This window comes from Vanessa atalanta, chromosome 8 (genome assembly GCF_905147765.1).
Source record: "Vanessa atalanta chromosome 8, ilVanAtal1.2, whole genome shotgun sequence".
Lineage (NCBI taxonomy): Eukaryota > Metazoa > Arthropoda > Insecta > Lepidoptera > Nymphalidae > Vanessa > Vanessa atalanta.
The window spans coordinates 2,422,239-2,439,985 of NC_061878.1; the positions used below are offsets into that span (position 1 = coordinate 2,422,239).

General features: G+C 32.6%; 1 protein-coding gene across 5 annotated transcripts in view; it reads right to left on the bottom strand.

Moving 5' to 3' along the window:
- The window catches only part of LOC125065617, a 73,978-nt gene that overhangs the window by 25,839 nt on the left and 30,392 nt on the right, over positions 1-17,747 (bottom strand). The gene's annotated exons all lie outside the window — the stretch shown is intronic.

Below are 17,747 nucleotides of genomic sequence, written 5' to 3' on the forward strand. Positions count from 1 at the left end.
AATATGTGTTAGTATTAAATAATATTTTAAGTCTGTTAATAATAAGAAATCAAGTCTTAAATATTTATTATTATAAATGTCTTAAGATAAATGTATTTTTATCATTAAAATAATGTCCAATTTGTTAGGTTAATATTTAAATAAGTTATGTTTTTGTTTTAAAAACTCTGTGATGCAGATTAAAAAAAATGTAATGGGAAGGTCACTGTAACTCATACAACCCGTTTTTGAGTACGTCATGAAATGAAAAGGAAACGGCTGACCCTTCGTTACGAGCTTCATAAACAGCGAGATAAAGCAGACCCAATACTGGATACTATTTCTTGGATTTATGTATCCTACATCCTACGGTTTAATACTTTGACATCGATTCAATACTTCGACTCGATGCCGCCTTAGCCATTTACTCGTTCAGTGTATAAATAATAATTTGTTTCTTAATATTGGAATATTGGACTTTTCATTATGTCGAGCAATATACCCATTTATGAATTCCCATTAAATCGGAGTTTGAAATCACGTATGTGATTATCATGTAACTAGGCGGTACTTGTATTGTTAGGAAGAAGCTTATTTAAAGTTTGCACCTTTGGTATCGATCATGGATAATCTTATTAATAGTTTCGCCAGTGATAACAAACGATAAGAAAAATTCTTATATGAAGCTATCCTTGATAACCTAATATATACAAACATATAGGTACATACATATTAATATAATGTTATAATATCATAATTCTATACTAAGTATCGGCTATGAATAGAAGTTCTAGCATTTCATACTAATTTATCTATTAGTTTAAATTTAAAAAATGGAACTAAATACAAATTTTCCAAGTGCATATAAAGCTAGTGTCGAGTGCCATTAATCTGAACAGCACTCGAGTGTCACTTAATCAGATCGAGTTGATACGAGTTTCAATGGGAATTTTTTAAACTGTTGTAACTTTTGAAAATATCGGTATGAAATTATGCAATGGAAATATTGTATGTTATATTTATCGATTTTTAAAGAAATAACCTGATTCAGACGGAAATTACAGCGTCTGTTATTACAGCGTCAGAAACAATATATAAGATCGAGTGCTTTATTTTAACCAAGGATGTCGTCTTTTCAACATTTTAATGACCCAGTAATATGAATGGACGTTCTCACCATTCATCATTCAGATTTATATTAGAAGTTAGTATTACGAGACAGGTGTCGACTCAACAAGTCTGGATTTCTGCCAAGTTAGAAATTTCAGCGTTCAAGCAGTCAGGAAAATACCGATTTACGATTTCCTAAAATGTATTTATCGTTGCGCACCCACTAGTCGTGACTGCCGACTATAACTTAAGTAGCAAACCATGTCATTTCCATTATGTAATCTTGTATGTCCGTTAAATCCGTCCGGTGTAAATTTATTTTTCTAGATTTCTACTATACTTTCATTTTGTTTGCCTAGTATCGATCTTGAATTAATAGATTGACCTATGCAGCCCGTTCTACGTATTTCTAAAAATAAATTGATGTTTATCGCTAACGAGGTTACATGTTAAGATCTTATACATTATATAACCCTTTCCATGCACTAATTATTACCATTGTTACAACTAAAGATCTAATAACAATATTAAAAAAATCTACCATCAATTCGGAAAATAATATCTTGAACTTGGGAATAATCCGCGGACGTATGTCATTTATATAATTTTTGTTTACATTTATTACTCATTATTTAAAACGACCTGGAAGCGATAGTTTTATTCCCACGGCGTGTTATTATTTACAACCATTAGTTTTATAATAAACCTTTAATGAATAAACGTTACTAGTTATTTTTTTAAAAACTTTATTGTTGAAATATTTTAAATATTTCTACCGTTCAATTCGGAGCACAGCTTTGAAATTCATTTCTTAATTGAGAATTTCTAAAGCTATCAGTAAGTTTAAGGTTCCAAAAATATTAATGAGAATTCTCATGGCTACATGTGAAGTTTTCATACTTGATCCTACACAAACGCGTCGTGTACAATGTTAATGAATTTCTACGATTGCAATTACTAGAGCGAGTAAATTTTACAATCAAATTAAATGTGTTTGAACTAGTGCTCCAACGTGGGCTTTTTACAAAATAACATTTCCCTTCAATTTGCATTTCAATTGAATAATTTAACGTTTATTGTTTATACGTGTATTGAGAAGCTTTCTAATGTAAATGCATTTATGTAACCTGCATCATTCTCGAATGATTGAATGTCAATAAAATTTACAAACAAAAACGAACTGAAATGAACAAATCATTGTTTTTAATATAAAATTGGCCACGCACGGCAAACGTTTTCGACCCTGTGCATACAAGTATATAGCAATTGTCAGGCGATCGGTTAAACGGTATGGAAATTAATGTTCTGCAGCGCCATCTAGCGGACAGTTACAACAAACTGGATAAAAAGACTTGATCTGAAAAAATACATATTCATGTCGATGTCTGTTTATGACAAAGAGATTTATAAATTTTTAGATTATTTGTGGTAGGGCTATGTGCAAAGCCCAATCTGGGTAGGTACCACCCACTTATTAGATGTTCTACCGCCAAACAGAAGAACTCAGTACTGCTCCGGTTAGAAGGGTGAGTGAGTCAGTGTAACTACAGGCACAAGGGAGATAACATCTTAGTTTCCAAAGTTAGTGGCGCATTGGGAATGTATGGAATAGTTGATATTTCTTACAGCGCCTTTGCCTATGGGTGGTGACCACTTACCACCAGTTGGCCCGTCCGGCCGTCCGCCTATCTATATCATAAAATTCTTTGTTGCAGCTGAAAGTGGGTCGTGACCGTCTGCAACTTCATTCATATTTCAGGTCAATCTTGTCCAGATTTATAAATCAGAAGTGTACGATTTAAACAGTTGTTTAGACTTCGAACTGGGTTATAGCTCATAACGTACGTTTTAAAATACACTTTAAATTTTACAGCGGCGAGCTAATAACCGTAATTGAGTTTTAAAACATACATTTGAAAACATCACTTAATTTAGAAACCATTTCAAGATATAAGAGTCGGTTTTTTCAATATTGCAATGCGGAGAAACACAAAGGCGATTTGATGTTAAGTGGTAACCTAAGATAAGTCTTCCTTATAATATTAACCGATTGCTGATTGTAGGATGTTATACGTCTATTTATTTATTTAAAGTAGAACAGTTTATTTATAATAAATAAACACCCTGTGGTTCCAACAAAAGTCGCAGCCAGAAGTATGGAACTCGGCATTCCGTTCGGTACTTTCTATAGATTTACAGAATGTTAGTAATACAATTAACCGTTGCAGTTTAGTGTAAAGAGTATATCACCAACCATACTTGAGCCTTGAGGAACACGCCTTTAATTTCGGCTTCGCGGTTCCACATATCAGAGATCATCAAGTGATATTCTTAACATTATCTCTTAAAATCGTTTACATATATTTATAAAGTAGGTAGGTGGACGCTCATATGATGATTATTGGTAGTTATTAAGCACCGCTATGGACATTGGCATCGCTTCCTCATGATGTAGAAATGAAGTAGGTACATGAAAATTTTTGGTCTTACAAGATTCGAACTCGCAGTCTTCAATTGAAATTCGCGTATACTAAGCACTGGACCATTTCGACTCACATTAGAACAATATCAAAAGCTGTAAAAAAGATAAAAATGGTAACATATTGCTTTGTTGTGAACCAAAATAAACAAGAGTTTTATTTCGAGTCGTTCCTATTGCTGCAAGTGTTATTGTGGTAAATCTATCCCGTGATGTCAGCTCGACGGGCGTATCGGTATGTAAAAGATAGATTGCTTCGTCTATACGAGTCGATGCTTGCGTCATTCCGTTCCCCGACATGGATCTATTGTAAACAACTAAATGGACTCCAAACGATATGTCCCATTTTCCACGAAGAACTATGAATATGAGCTATATTTAAAAGGTTGATAAGATACACTAGAGTTATTCGGTTGAATGGTTTGTTTTCTAGGTTAATGGATACGGTGCTTCCCCGTCACTGTACATTTTAATTTTGTTTTGTTATATTATTTTAAAAATGCAATAAATGTTACTCGCAGTAAGCTCTACTATAAAAGTACATTTATGCAATCGCATGTAGATTAATAATATGTCAAACGATAATGAAACTTGTATATTTGTCATTCTATAATTTTTCAATAGGAATATTGATTTCGTGTATTTGCATTTATTGTCCGAACACGACGATGTAGTATTTGACTATATTTGCTTCATTTGCTCGAATATAGAAATACAGTTAATAATATATTCACATGTAAATAATGCAAATTCTGAATTCATGTTGTTTTACGTATTCACTTGTCGGTTTTAGTTTCATATCAAATGATTTTAATACAGAAATATTTGCTCGTAAATATTAGTTGTAATGTGTGAACACATATTTGAGTTACTAGGTTTCGTCCGCAAATTCGCTTGCGTTTTAGAGGTTAGTTGTACAGCTATTATTCACACAGTATCTTTATAAATTATAGCCTATGAGTTATTCCGATGCTATATATTAGTGATTAGTTTCATTAAAATCCATTCGGTAGTTATTGCGTAAAAGATTAACAAACATCCATATATACAAACTTTCTCCTTCATAATATTAGTAAGGACTATTGTTACGCCCAATAAAATGACGTTTAGACGAACGTACTGCATTAAGTGTAGTACACTTTATCGCCTCGTATCGCTCGGTGTAGCACCGTAAACGAGACTCATAATTCTTATAAATCAAATATACTTTACAAGATTTACTAAGAATATTAAAATTACATGTTTTGACGCAATATCAAAGTTTTAAAAGAAACATTGTATCAATTTGTTCGTCGTAAACGAGGCAATAATGGTCGGTTAGATAAATTTATTTGACGTTGAATAAATTTTTCGTTAAAAAAATATATACATTTTCCTCGTCATCATTAATCAAGCACCAAGACTGTAACGGGGGATTTTATAAATGAATTTCACTGTTTATTCAATCGTTTGGTTCCTTTGTTAGTAATACTTTGAGTTTTCGATAAGCTGGCTTAGTTCATGATGCATATTATGTACGTTGCATTGGATTTTGTTAATCGTGTTAATTCTAAACAATATCGCAGATATATCGTAGTACAATTTAAGTGTCACTGGATACGATGGCTTTTGAATTAATTGTTTTATTAACGATTTAAAATAATTAGCGCGGAGCTTGGCCTCCCGTGATATGTATAAAATTAATCCCATGATTGCCTATTTGGTGTAATCGTTAACCAAAGTTTAGGGGTTTTCACTAAAAAAAAGAACTAAATAGCACATCGCAGTGTGGAAGTTGGATGTGTGTAAACTCCCGTGCATTATTACATTACATTAAATTAACAGCCTGTAAATTTCCCGCTGCTTGGCTAAGGCCTCCTCTCCCTTTGCGGAGAAGGTTTGGAGCTTATTCTATCACGCTGCTCCAATGCGGCTTGGTGGAATACATATGTGGCATTATTTCGTCGAAATTAGACACATGCAGGTTTCCTCATGATGTTTTCTTTCACCGCCGAGCACGAGATGAATTATAAACACAAATTAAGCACATGAAAACTAAGTGGTGCTTGTCTGGGTTTGAACCCAAAATCATCGGTTAAGATGTACGCGTTCTAACCACTCGGCCATCTCGGCTGTCCCGTGCATCGGAAATCACAAACAGTTTGTTCTGCGCCTGAAATCATCCCGGTCGGGTTAGTTTTGCCGTTTTATTAAATCATAGAACAGGGAAAGTTTGCCCACTTATGTATTATTATCATAAACGAACGATTGATTATTACCATAAATATATAATGAAACTGTAAAATTATATAAAGTATTTGTAGCGTAAAAGTTATATTATGTAACGAATTTTCTAATAACGCTGCGACGTATATGTGGACTTTATCCCATTACCATATATTATACGGAGTGTTGAATTTAACTTTGCGACGTATGTATGACGTTCATACAGATTTCGAATTGACATAATTCTCCTTAATATTTATTACTGCTCATTTTACAAAATCACTGGAAACATCTGTTAATGGTACCTCAGTTTATGCTATGTTATTTTAGTATGAATGATATAGTTTTATATCTTAAAAATATTGTTAACAAAATGTATTAATTTTTTGCTCTATTCACCTTTAAACAGAGGAAAAAGTATTCGTTTGTATAAAAAAGTCAATATAAATAATTACTTTTAACAAATCATATTTTTTATAGCCTAGTAGTATTAAAAAAGTGCAAAATTTCAGCCAGTTATGTAGAGTGGAAGCAGTCGAATCCAGTTATCAGATTTAACCCACACATATAAGGTGATTATGTACCATTTTCAACATCTCAAGGAGGATCTGTTCTTTTATCATCTGTTTGTCCTCTCGTAACAATGTGGGACCCTTTGTTAGATGTTTGAAGAGAAAAGTAAATAGATCGTTATTATTATATTATCTGTCGGTGTGAAGCGGGACATGCAAGTCGACAAACACGATAATACATCGACGTAAACGGCTGAGGGAACCACCTACACGTTCTTGTTCATGCATTACTATGGTTTACACTAAGAGTAATAATCTAGGTAATATCTACAAGCCACATTTGCATGCAAAAGTTAATCCTAACATAATTATAAATGTGAAGGTTTGTCTGTTCAGTTCTTTAACGCAATAGAAAATGTATTGATGTCATTTGCAATAGATATGTCTCATAACCTTCCGTATACGTAACAATTTCCTAAGTAGAAGCTAGTGCCAATCGATGCACGAAAAGAATGATATCGAAATGTACTTTATTCACGTGCTCTTACAAGCACTTTTGAACCACCAATCATTCAATATTACACCCAAAATGAAGCTCAGTTGTTACATTTTTCCGTTAATTAAATTGCAGATATATTTTATGCCCTGCATAAAAAAATGGGATCATTTTTTTTATTTATATAATAAAATTTATTGAATGACACGTATTTTGTTTCAAACATGAGATTTAAATTAATCAAAGTTATACTTGTCCAAAACGAGACGATATTTACGGAGACGGAAACTTGGTCACGAGTTTGTATAACTTTCTTAAAACATCTTTCATTACTTAGATAAACAAACAGGAGGTTTAAAAATAAAGTGAAGTAAATGTCAACGACGCTTTTCCCGTGCGGGTAAGTGCATATATGAGGCAGATTTGCATCAGCCACATTATACAGAAATCATAATTATTTATTATAAAAGCAATGTCTAGTGGTGGTGGTGACCATTTATCATTAGGAGGCCTACCTGTGTCAGTTTATACTTATATTTATATAAAAATGATCCTGGATTGAAATCCAGAGAACCTAAACACCCAAACCTAAGATATTTGTGGTCTCAACTCATAACAGACAATTTATTCACATAAATTATGAATGACTTGGTTCCTTGTATCTAACGTTTGCTTTTAGAAAAGGCAGGAGTGTTGTAGTGTAGCTCGCTTTTGTAAAACTAATTCAATGAAGATATAAAAATAAAGTAAATAAATATACTCTGGTTGCGCCATGACGTATGTTACTAATACCATTTATTATGTTATTAAAGCGTGTGACGGGATGTGCTCATTTTTCCCAATGCTTTATGAGGTTATTGACTTGATACACATACGAGTACAATATTACGTTACGCGCGGCGCATTTTGTTTTAAGCTTATTAAGTCGGCGTTATGGGACGCGTCAAATATGTCGTGAAATAAAATATTTAACGGATGTAGATAAATATATTTGTGAATTTAAATTAAACGAATTTCAGCGATTTTCAGCGAAAAACTAAATAGTACGAATCATTTGGTAATGAAATATCCGTCGAAAATGATAATTTATATTTTTTTTAAAAAATATTCGCTTCAGACCAGCGATACGATTGCGATAGATTTAACATTAACTATGACTCAATTTTTTTTGTGATATCGGTAGGTGGACGTGCAAATGGGCCCATTTGCCTGCTGGTAAGTGGTCAACACCACCCATAGAAAATGGCTCTGTAAGAAATATTAACCATTCCTTACATCACCAATGCGCCACCAACCTTGGTAACAAAGATAACCAGCAGGCAAATGGGCCCATTTGCCTGCTGGTAAGTGGTCAACACCACCCATAGAAAATGGCTCTGTAAGAAATATTAACCATTCCTTACATCACCAATGCGCCACCAACCTTGGTAACAAAGATGTTAGGTCCATTGTGAATGTGGAAGGCTCACTCACCCTTCAAACCGAAACACAACAATACTGAATTCTACTGTTTGGCGGTAAGATATCTGATGAGTGGGTGGTACCTACCCAGACGGGCTTGCACAAAGGCCTACCACCAAGTATAATATATACAATATTACGCAGCTACTTAGCGAATGCGAATTGTTAAGTTCATTTCGTTCATTGCATCCTAAAATATAGGTCATTTGCTCTGATTATTCGTTAAAGCGTGTCCAATTTCTAATATAATGTCAAAGCGCTAGCTTAGCTGTTATCTCCAAAGCGCGCCGGCCGTCGAGTGCAGACATCTCAACTAAGTTTGTGACAGTCGGACAGTTGGACAAAATCAACAACAGTATAAGACCGAAGCTAGCCGGAAAGATAGGCTGCGCTTGGATATCAACTAGGTCACGAAGAATTTTTAATAAGAAAAACGTCCAAGCTGTGTAGAGAATTTTAAAAAGAAAACTTTTTTACAATATTCCATGTATTGCTTGCTTACCTTTTAAAGTATATCTATATTAAATACGTCTTTGTTATTTTAAATGTAAGCGTAATATATTTTTTTAAATTTTAGCGTAATAAAAAAAAATATTGTTTAAATAAATGGTCTGTAGTTCGAAAGTCAGTTTTACAAAGACAACTACCCTTTTCAACGACGGTTTGGTACCAAGATGAACTTGTGCCGCAACAAAGTTTATGCCGGCTAATAGCTTAATATCCTAATAAAAGGAACAAAAGCATCTTTGGTTACAGTTCTCTATTAGTTGGCTTTACGAGACAGTTTACTATGAAAATATTTTATTGTTTTTTTTTTTTGACATTTTGTTCGTTTCCATTTTTTTTTTTAAATTATTAGGACTAATAACTAATAAGTTATAGAGTTCAAAAGAAAAAGTATAGATTACTTGTTAAATAAATTATTAGGTAGACGGTATAGAATAACTCAAAAGATTATTTAGTGGCTAGAATACTTAATCGAATATTTCCGGTTCAAACCCGCAAGCACAACTGAAGTTTCATCTGCCTTATTTGTGTTTGTAATTCATACTGCTAAAGAAAATATCCTGAGGAAACCGGCACGTGTCTGTTGAAAATCTTCCACGTGTTCAATCCTGGACACGACGGCTGGCAGGAGCTGGATGCGAGTTGCCGAAGAAAGACCACAGTGGCGTGCATTTGGAGAGGCCTATGTCCAGCAGTGGACGAATGCGGGCTGATGTGTGTGTGTGTGTGTGTGTGTGTGTTCAATCCTGCTTTCTAGGAATGCAATGAGGTAGAATAATCTCCAAGCCTTAAGAGGCGAGGAGGTGTTTGCCCAACAATTGAAAGCTTATTTAAAGTAAACATACTTTATTTTTATCCATGAAAAACAATTTCAGAAGTATATCAAACTAAAAACTAATAAATAAAAGAAAAATGGCTTTTGTAACACGATTCATATTTTATATATCAACTTATTCGTGTTTTATTTTTTTTTATATGTAAAAAATAAATAACACGAATTAATTTGAGAAAAAAAAAACACAAAGTAAAAACTGAGAAGTAGAAAAGTAAAATTACAAAAGTTAAATAAGAGTTTGGTCTCAAGTAATGTCGCGTAACGGCCAATTTGCGATTAAAGAGGTTCTTCTGCGGGAGCAAAAAGGTTGAGGAGCATGGAGTGTTCTTGGTTACGAGTGCGCCTTGCTTGCACGTTATATCTTGTTAAATAAGGACGCTAAAACTTTATTGCATTTTAGTTTCATATTTTATGTTTTGCTTAATTTTTTTTTTTTAATTTCAGCTGCCGCAGGAATTGTTACTAATGACGAAATAGTGCACACGTTTGTGCGCTAACACAGATTATATTTCTATTTCATAACTCTTTTACCTTCATAAACGACCAGAGTGAAATCAGACAGTTTACTATATACTAAATACTATACTATATACTATATGTAAAAATCATCAATAAAATTTGAATAATTTTGTATGCCCCTAGGTTTAATACTTTTTTACATGCATAAAGTGTAGTAATTATATCAAGATATAACACTACGGTATCTTATAAATATTTTCTTTATATTTCGTTTCTGAACAAAATCTTTTTCCAATAATCATGGTTACGTTATCATAACAAGGTGTACAGAGATTCGGAATAAATAAGGCAGCGTGTCTACTTCAAGTAACATAATTTAGAGCTAGACTTACCAAAAACAGAGGCTTACGAGTTTTGATTGGTTTATTTGATGTTACTTCGGATTCACGGTTGTATTGAAAATGAACGAAAATGTAAAATTTAATATTGTTATAAAAAGCCATATAGAAAAAATTAGTACTTTGTAACATACAAAAAGGGGGAACAGGACTGTTACTTCTTAATACAGATCATTTTATAACCTAGGCCCGATTGGAACTGATATATAAAAAACCTATTTAGGTAACCATTATTATTTTCAATATCTCTCTTATGAATAAAGTTTATTATTAAAAGAGTAAAACAAATAATAAAGAACAATATTGGTATGAATGAAAATGTAATTATGCGTGTAATGTGACGAAACAAGGCAATACAGTTTATTGTTTATTAGAAATTACAACCAAATAATATACATGCTTGTATCACACCTTATGAACGTTATTACAATTTTTACGTACAATTATTCTATGAGTACAAGCGCCTGAACTAGACCGAGCCTGTGTCTCAGACGCTAGTCTCTTCCGATGACGTTATACAAAAATAAATATGAATATAAAGATGACGGTAGAAGTCAATTAATTATAACAACAAATAATACAGTGGAACTAACACTCAAAAAGTGAGCATATTCACTTCCTTTATTTGGTATAGATGATATTCTAGACGGTATTTACACGTTTTTATATTAAACTAAGTTTTTCATTCAAATTTTAAACTGTTTCGAGTTAACGGACTCAAAACAATGATAGTATCATATCAAAATTCATACTGCGATACTACTCTTGCCGCTATCTCTGTTGGCTTGAAATTGGGCCAAATCTGTGAAATCCCATTCCCGCTTGATGGTGTATTTGATTATACCCCTGTTGTAACATGTAATTTGTTTTGGCATTTCATTTTACCCAGATTTTTCGTCGTATTTTTAGTTATGGAAATTATTATTTATGAGAAGAAAAACATAGGTTGATATTTAGAACGTTTGAGGAAGGAAGGAGTAGAGGAATCGGTACCTATGTAAGAAATAAATTGATCTATAAGATATAAGATATATCTTGAACGTAGTTAATAGATTTGATAGTTAATACTTAATACGAAAACTTTTTAGAAGGTAATAACGTTTCGCAAACGAGATATAAACTTGTACCAATAAAGCAATAGCACTTCGATACAAGTATCAGTACTTTATAAGAAATATCAATCAAATCAAAATAACAATCACATAATATACAACAAAATAGAGCTAACTAATATCACAGATGACAAAATAACCTCCTGCTTCAAAAAGTAATATTGTTTTTCCTTTAAGAGTAATTGATCAGTACTTTATATAAAATAGTTATCAGAGATTAACACATTTATAACTCTAAAGCTTTTCAATTTTCTGGTATTTAGGTTATAGCGGGACATGTTCCCACCCCTTTTCCACCCAAAGTGGTAGATATTCGCTAAAGAAATGTCCATACTAACAATTTTTTGTATTCTATCATCCTATTCTCTACAGATGTGTTGTTCATGACTGTGGTATATCTTTCTAGTATTTGTTCGAATTTCATGTTCGGTTGCAAATTTTTATTACCCAGCAATTCAGAATTACCATTTTTTTATTTATTTATAATTTATTTCCTTGAACGTGAAAACGTAATACTTCGCTTTTACGTCTCACGTTCAAGAACTTCCATTTACCAGAAAAGCGTGGGCACTTACTCGCAGCTTGAAATTGACACGCAGAAATATTTCTTAGAATCGTTGCTATTGATCGTTTAAATGATTCCATCTAGAAAAACGCGGTTAACTTTTGAAATACGAGAAAAACTTAGATTTAAATTCAATTCAACTTTTGAAAATTGCGTTTTGTCTCTTTCTTTGCTTGTACGTGAGTGTAATATAAATATTCACCTTGGTTCTTATTATTCCTAAAATGTTTCCAGGTTTTAATATAATATCATTATTACTCCTGAGTGTTAATTACTAAACGAATAAACAGTCTATGAAACTAGAATGGAAAAATTAATTATAAATATAAATAAATCATGGTATTAAAGAATTTCTGTTGAAAACTTGTACATTTCGGAATAATTAAATTTTTTTATAAACTAAAATAATTTTTTTATTATGTAAATGTCATAATTTAATTCATATATTTTTTTTAGGTTCATTATAAAATGAATCTTTACACCGTAATTAATTTTGTGTTTCTTCACAGATTTTTATATAATCATTGCTTAGAATATGTTTTCATTGAAATCACAATCGAATTTTCGTATAGTCGTGCAAAGCCGTGCAAGGAATATTTCAGTGCGCAAGTGTGCGTAAAAACAGGTCTACTCTCTAATATCCGAAAACCGGGTTTATCAATATGATAATATTGATGTTGCGTACATATATATATATAGTCGGTTAACAAAGGATACACAGAGTACTAATAGTTCCACGTGATTATTTTTATGCGGAATTAATTGACGTTTCTTATCGTTTTAAAGAATCATAAATATAGCATTCAAATATCGCCTGTAATAGTACAATATGGCAATTTGAAAAGCTTACGTGCGTCCGATGTTTATAGATGAGTTTGTACAATGTGTTTCATACCTTCATGTTTATTTTATCTGTGAAGGTGAGTGAAAGAGTACAAAAGAATTTCATATTTATTACGCAGTTTCGTGCAAATAAACGTGAGCTACATAATATAATTGTTCTTATATTCCGTGCAAACATTGACCTTAAAAATTAGGCTTCAATGTCAAATACATCAAATTTATAAGGGTTTAGATTTTAAAACGCTTGAAGATTATTGCGATTCTTGCCGATTTTTCTCCATAGAGTCTACGTTTTGAACTAGTGTTTTAATTCATAGAGCCGAGGTGGCCCAGTGGCTAGAACGCGTGCATCTTAACCGATGATTTCGGGTTCAAACCCAGGCAGGCACCACTGAAATTTCATGTGCTTAATTTGTGTTTATAATTCATCTCGTGCTCGGCGGTGAAGGAAAACATCGTGAGGAAACCTGCATGTGTCTAATTTCAACGAAATTCTGCCACATGTGTATTCCGCCAACCCGCATTGGAGCATCGTGGTGGAATATGCTCCAAAACCTTCTCCTCAAAGGGAGAGGAGGGACATTTACGGGCTGCTAATGTTTTAATTCATTAGTTCTCCGTGTCTATATATTGATTTCGGATGAAAATTTGTTTTGTATTTTAATTTCTCAATTTTTTTTTAAGTATATCAAAATATCGAGTTATTGGATTTAAATGAGATATGTTAAAGCAGAGCCTTTATAAGTTAACACCAAATTGTTATATTCGTGTAAACAATATATATACAAAAAATATTTATAGAATCTTAAGTTATAAAAATATTTTATTTAGTTATGATGAAAAATGGCACACATAAAATATTAAGGATTAATGTGGGGCTAAAATATTATTTTCACCGAGACGTAGCGAGCAGAAGCTTAAATCAGCTCTTATCATAATTCAGTAATACATTTTTAATAACAGTTGAATCGTAGTATCTAAACCCGTAATGTTCTTTAATTAATAGTGAGTTAACATTTGTGTGAACATTAAGTTAATATTTTTTTACTTACACAGATACACGCACGCACACGCACGCACGGAAATACGCCTGTAAACACGCGCTTAGATTACCTTTTTTATTTCATAATCGATAATATATTTCTCAAGTAAAGTCTTTCTTCTATTCACTGTTAAAATTAAATAAAGAAAGTTAAATCAGGAGAACAAGACTCTAGACCATCTCGGCTGAATATAAATTTTAAGATATGAAGTGAAATATGACTTCATCAAAATAAAATTTCACTTATAAATTAGAATTTTTCAGTATCAGTAAAGTATAGAAGAATATATTATATTTTTCGTAGTTACAAGTAGTAGCTAATTTCTCTATTTTTACCTTCAATTATGCGTGAAACTTAAAGTAGAAGTGGGTACGCCAACACTCTAATCAGGATCAGAATCAAATTTGTGACTTTTAAATCGCTAGGCCGCTCAGCTTTTGGCAGTTAAATTCAAACAAACAGACATCGTATCGATTGCCGTTAGAATCTACATTCTAAACCAATGGAAGCAGGAGCTAAATAAGAATTTAAGAACAGTATTAGTAAATTAAGTATATATTATATTACAATCTGATTATATTTGTCATATTCTAGCTCAAGAAATTGGGTACAAAGAGTCTTATGAAGATTTTCACTAAATCCTTCCATGTAATTTTGGGTGACCTATTTGACGTTGGCGCAGACCGTCTCCCTTGTCTCCGACATCAAAGGATCTTTTGCCAAGTTACTATATTTTTTATTTCTATTAACCTCATTACAGAAATGAGAAATATAAGCAGAGGCTTACTTTTATATCGGACTTATTAAGTCAGTTCTGAAAAGTGATAAACGTCATTACTTTGTTATACTATACTAGCACTAAAAGACAAGTTTGTAAGTATGTTTAAAGGTTGAAAACTAATAACCGTAATTGAAAACTAGTTTGATGTTAAAGGTTTCAAGTTACGACGAATATGTTTGGCAAAATATTGACCGTCACACATCTAGTCTGTGAGGTAGGCTGTGAATCTTTTAAAACTCTCCTCTCTTTGGAGGTTATTCCACATCCAGAATTTAATTCGCGCCATGTAAGCATTCAAGCAAGGTAAATGAATGGGCTTACCTGATTATAAAACCTCAATGATTTACGTATTATATTTACTAAGCGATTTTAGCTGTATGGAAATTTAAATGGAATGTAATAAAAAAATATTGGACGACAGCCTGCCCTAAAATTTTATTAATGTGAGCTTAGTTCTCAAAAAATGACCTTGTTCTAAAGTATTGCCAGACTACTTGGCACTATGCCCTAAGATGAATTATTGAAACTATATATTTCTTATGGTATTAAATAAGGTATTTATTGCGTGTATCCAGCAGAGAAGAAAAGAGCTGAAACATTTCAAGCCGTGGGTGGCGCACTTAGACATTTTTCGTTAAGGGCAAGCGTTAATATTATCAGCATTTAGCGTTCTGTAACCAAAGACCTAGTATGAAACTAATTAATATCCAGGATTGGTCAGGACAGTGTATTCAAGTAGGCTCATAAAAACTCTTTGGAATAGTCATGTTACAACGTTGAATTAAATTTAAAGCTACTACCCGTTCGGAAAGTAGATTATACCGAGAAGAACCGGCAAGAAACTCAGTAGTTACTCTTCTCTACCATTTTAATTATAAAGTATGTCAGTAAAGTACAATTAAATTTTTAATTTTATATCCTGCCTAAAAATCTAAGTAAAATAAATACTAAGTCCACGCTCTTTATCTTTAATATAATCTTGTATTGAGTAACGTGTCTTATTTATCAAGGGTTTTTTGACATGAGTTTTAATTTTTTTAATAGACCAAGTTAAAAATAGCTGTGGAATCTTACTATAGAAACAAAGACCGTGCCCCAGGACGGATGTATTAACTTTGCGAAGTCGGAAACTAGGTATTATTAACCTTTCCCCCTCTTCTCTACACAATGATTGTCACGATTCCTTTCGAAAAGATCTACATACATATATTATTGGGAATTTACATAATATTGTTGTACACACATTGTGTATCAGCTGTAAATATATACCCAGTTTATGAAAAACATCGCGTAGGGAGCCTCGAGCTCCAAGATAATAAACCATGCAACCCCAAAGCAAAATGCCGTAAAAAATAATTTTTGTTTTAGAGTAATTTTATTTCTTTTAATTAAAGACATATTGTATGTGTGTGTATAACCTATCTGTGCAGGAGATATGCACAAATATACGTACTAGCACGCGTGCTCTATCTATTACCCCATTATCTGAGATAAGTTATCCGACCAACGGTTTTCCAAGCTTTCCGATTTATGGTAATGTTACACTAGCAATTTCCTAACTCCAGGCTATTAAACAGTACCAATTTTATAATCGAAATTAGAAGCCTCACTCTTAGAAGTTATGACAGAATATGGCTTGTAAGTCATATTATGTTATTACGAAATAATAACTAACTCAGAAATATTGGAAATTAAAATTATAAGTAACGAGTTAGTCGCTAGTTAGACTACGTGTCACGAGTTAAGTACTCTATTTCCTTTTATGTAGCCTTGATAATTTCTATAAAAAATTTCATAGTCCTCGGTTGAGTGTCACAGTCACAATATTCGTTAAGCTTTGATTTAGTAATTTATATTGAACGTCAACGTGTTTGTTTTATATAATCGAGAGGTCATCGGAATGCAACTGGTGGAAGGCTGGAGACTGAAATAGCTCGCACTTGCGTCCGTGATTGAGTGTATGCAATATTTACTCTTATACTTCCGACTGCTGTGATTTGCCTCTTTAAAATTAATAACCGCCGGTGAAGATATTTAACGCGTTTTATATAAAACATTGAAAGATCGCCCAAAATAGTATTTTCAGAAGGTTGACTAACATTTTAAGCACTAAAAACGATTACATACAATAACAAATGTTTGTTAGAAATATATTGTTCATAGAATCCCGTTACTGTATAGAAATAACATAAATCGGATATTTCAAATAAACATTTATAAGTAACGAACCGGATCTTTTCCGTTATTTGCTCATTCCAAGCTTCTTTAGTAATCTCGTCTAGAATGAGATGATAAAGTTTTACAATCCTTCTGTTGTAGCCCCACTTGAATATTTATTTTATGCTGTTTTTAGATTTGTTATTGGAGAAGTTGCAGAAATACATCATTTGTAAAAGCCAAATTTATGAGGTAAACCCTGGTGATAGACAGACGGACAGACGGACGGACGAAAAGCGTAGTCTTAGTAATAAAGTCCTGTTTTATCCTTCGTGTACGGAACCCTAAAAAGTAAACTCTCCAGCGTCAGATATGTTTTAACGTATAAATCCACGGCATCATAAAACCGACTCGAAATCAATACAGCATGATCTGATAGCGAGGTAGATAATATGAAGTGTTGTAAAAGTGTGGAGTGCCATTGTTTATGGACTCTCGATGACTCGTCCCCTTTGATCGAAGCGACAGCTAGTCTAGAGATCATATGTTCCAGCAATTGACCTTCGCACCGTGTATGTAACGCGGTAATCATGTGTCATTGATGATTGATATACGACTCTTATCGGTTGAAGAGTGTTGCAAGATATTTATGTGAAACTTTTTTCGGATGAGGGGGAGAATTAAATTGAATAATGAGTGATTTATTTGTCGAAAACACCTTAGTTTAAAGTGAAACTCTATAGTAAAGGACAACTTTGTTATGTTAGAGTTTTAGTTTAAAGTTTTATACAATTAAATTCAATAA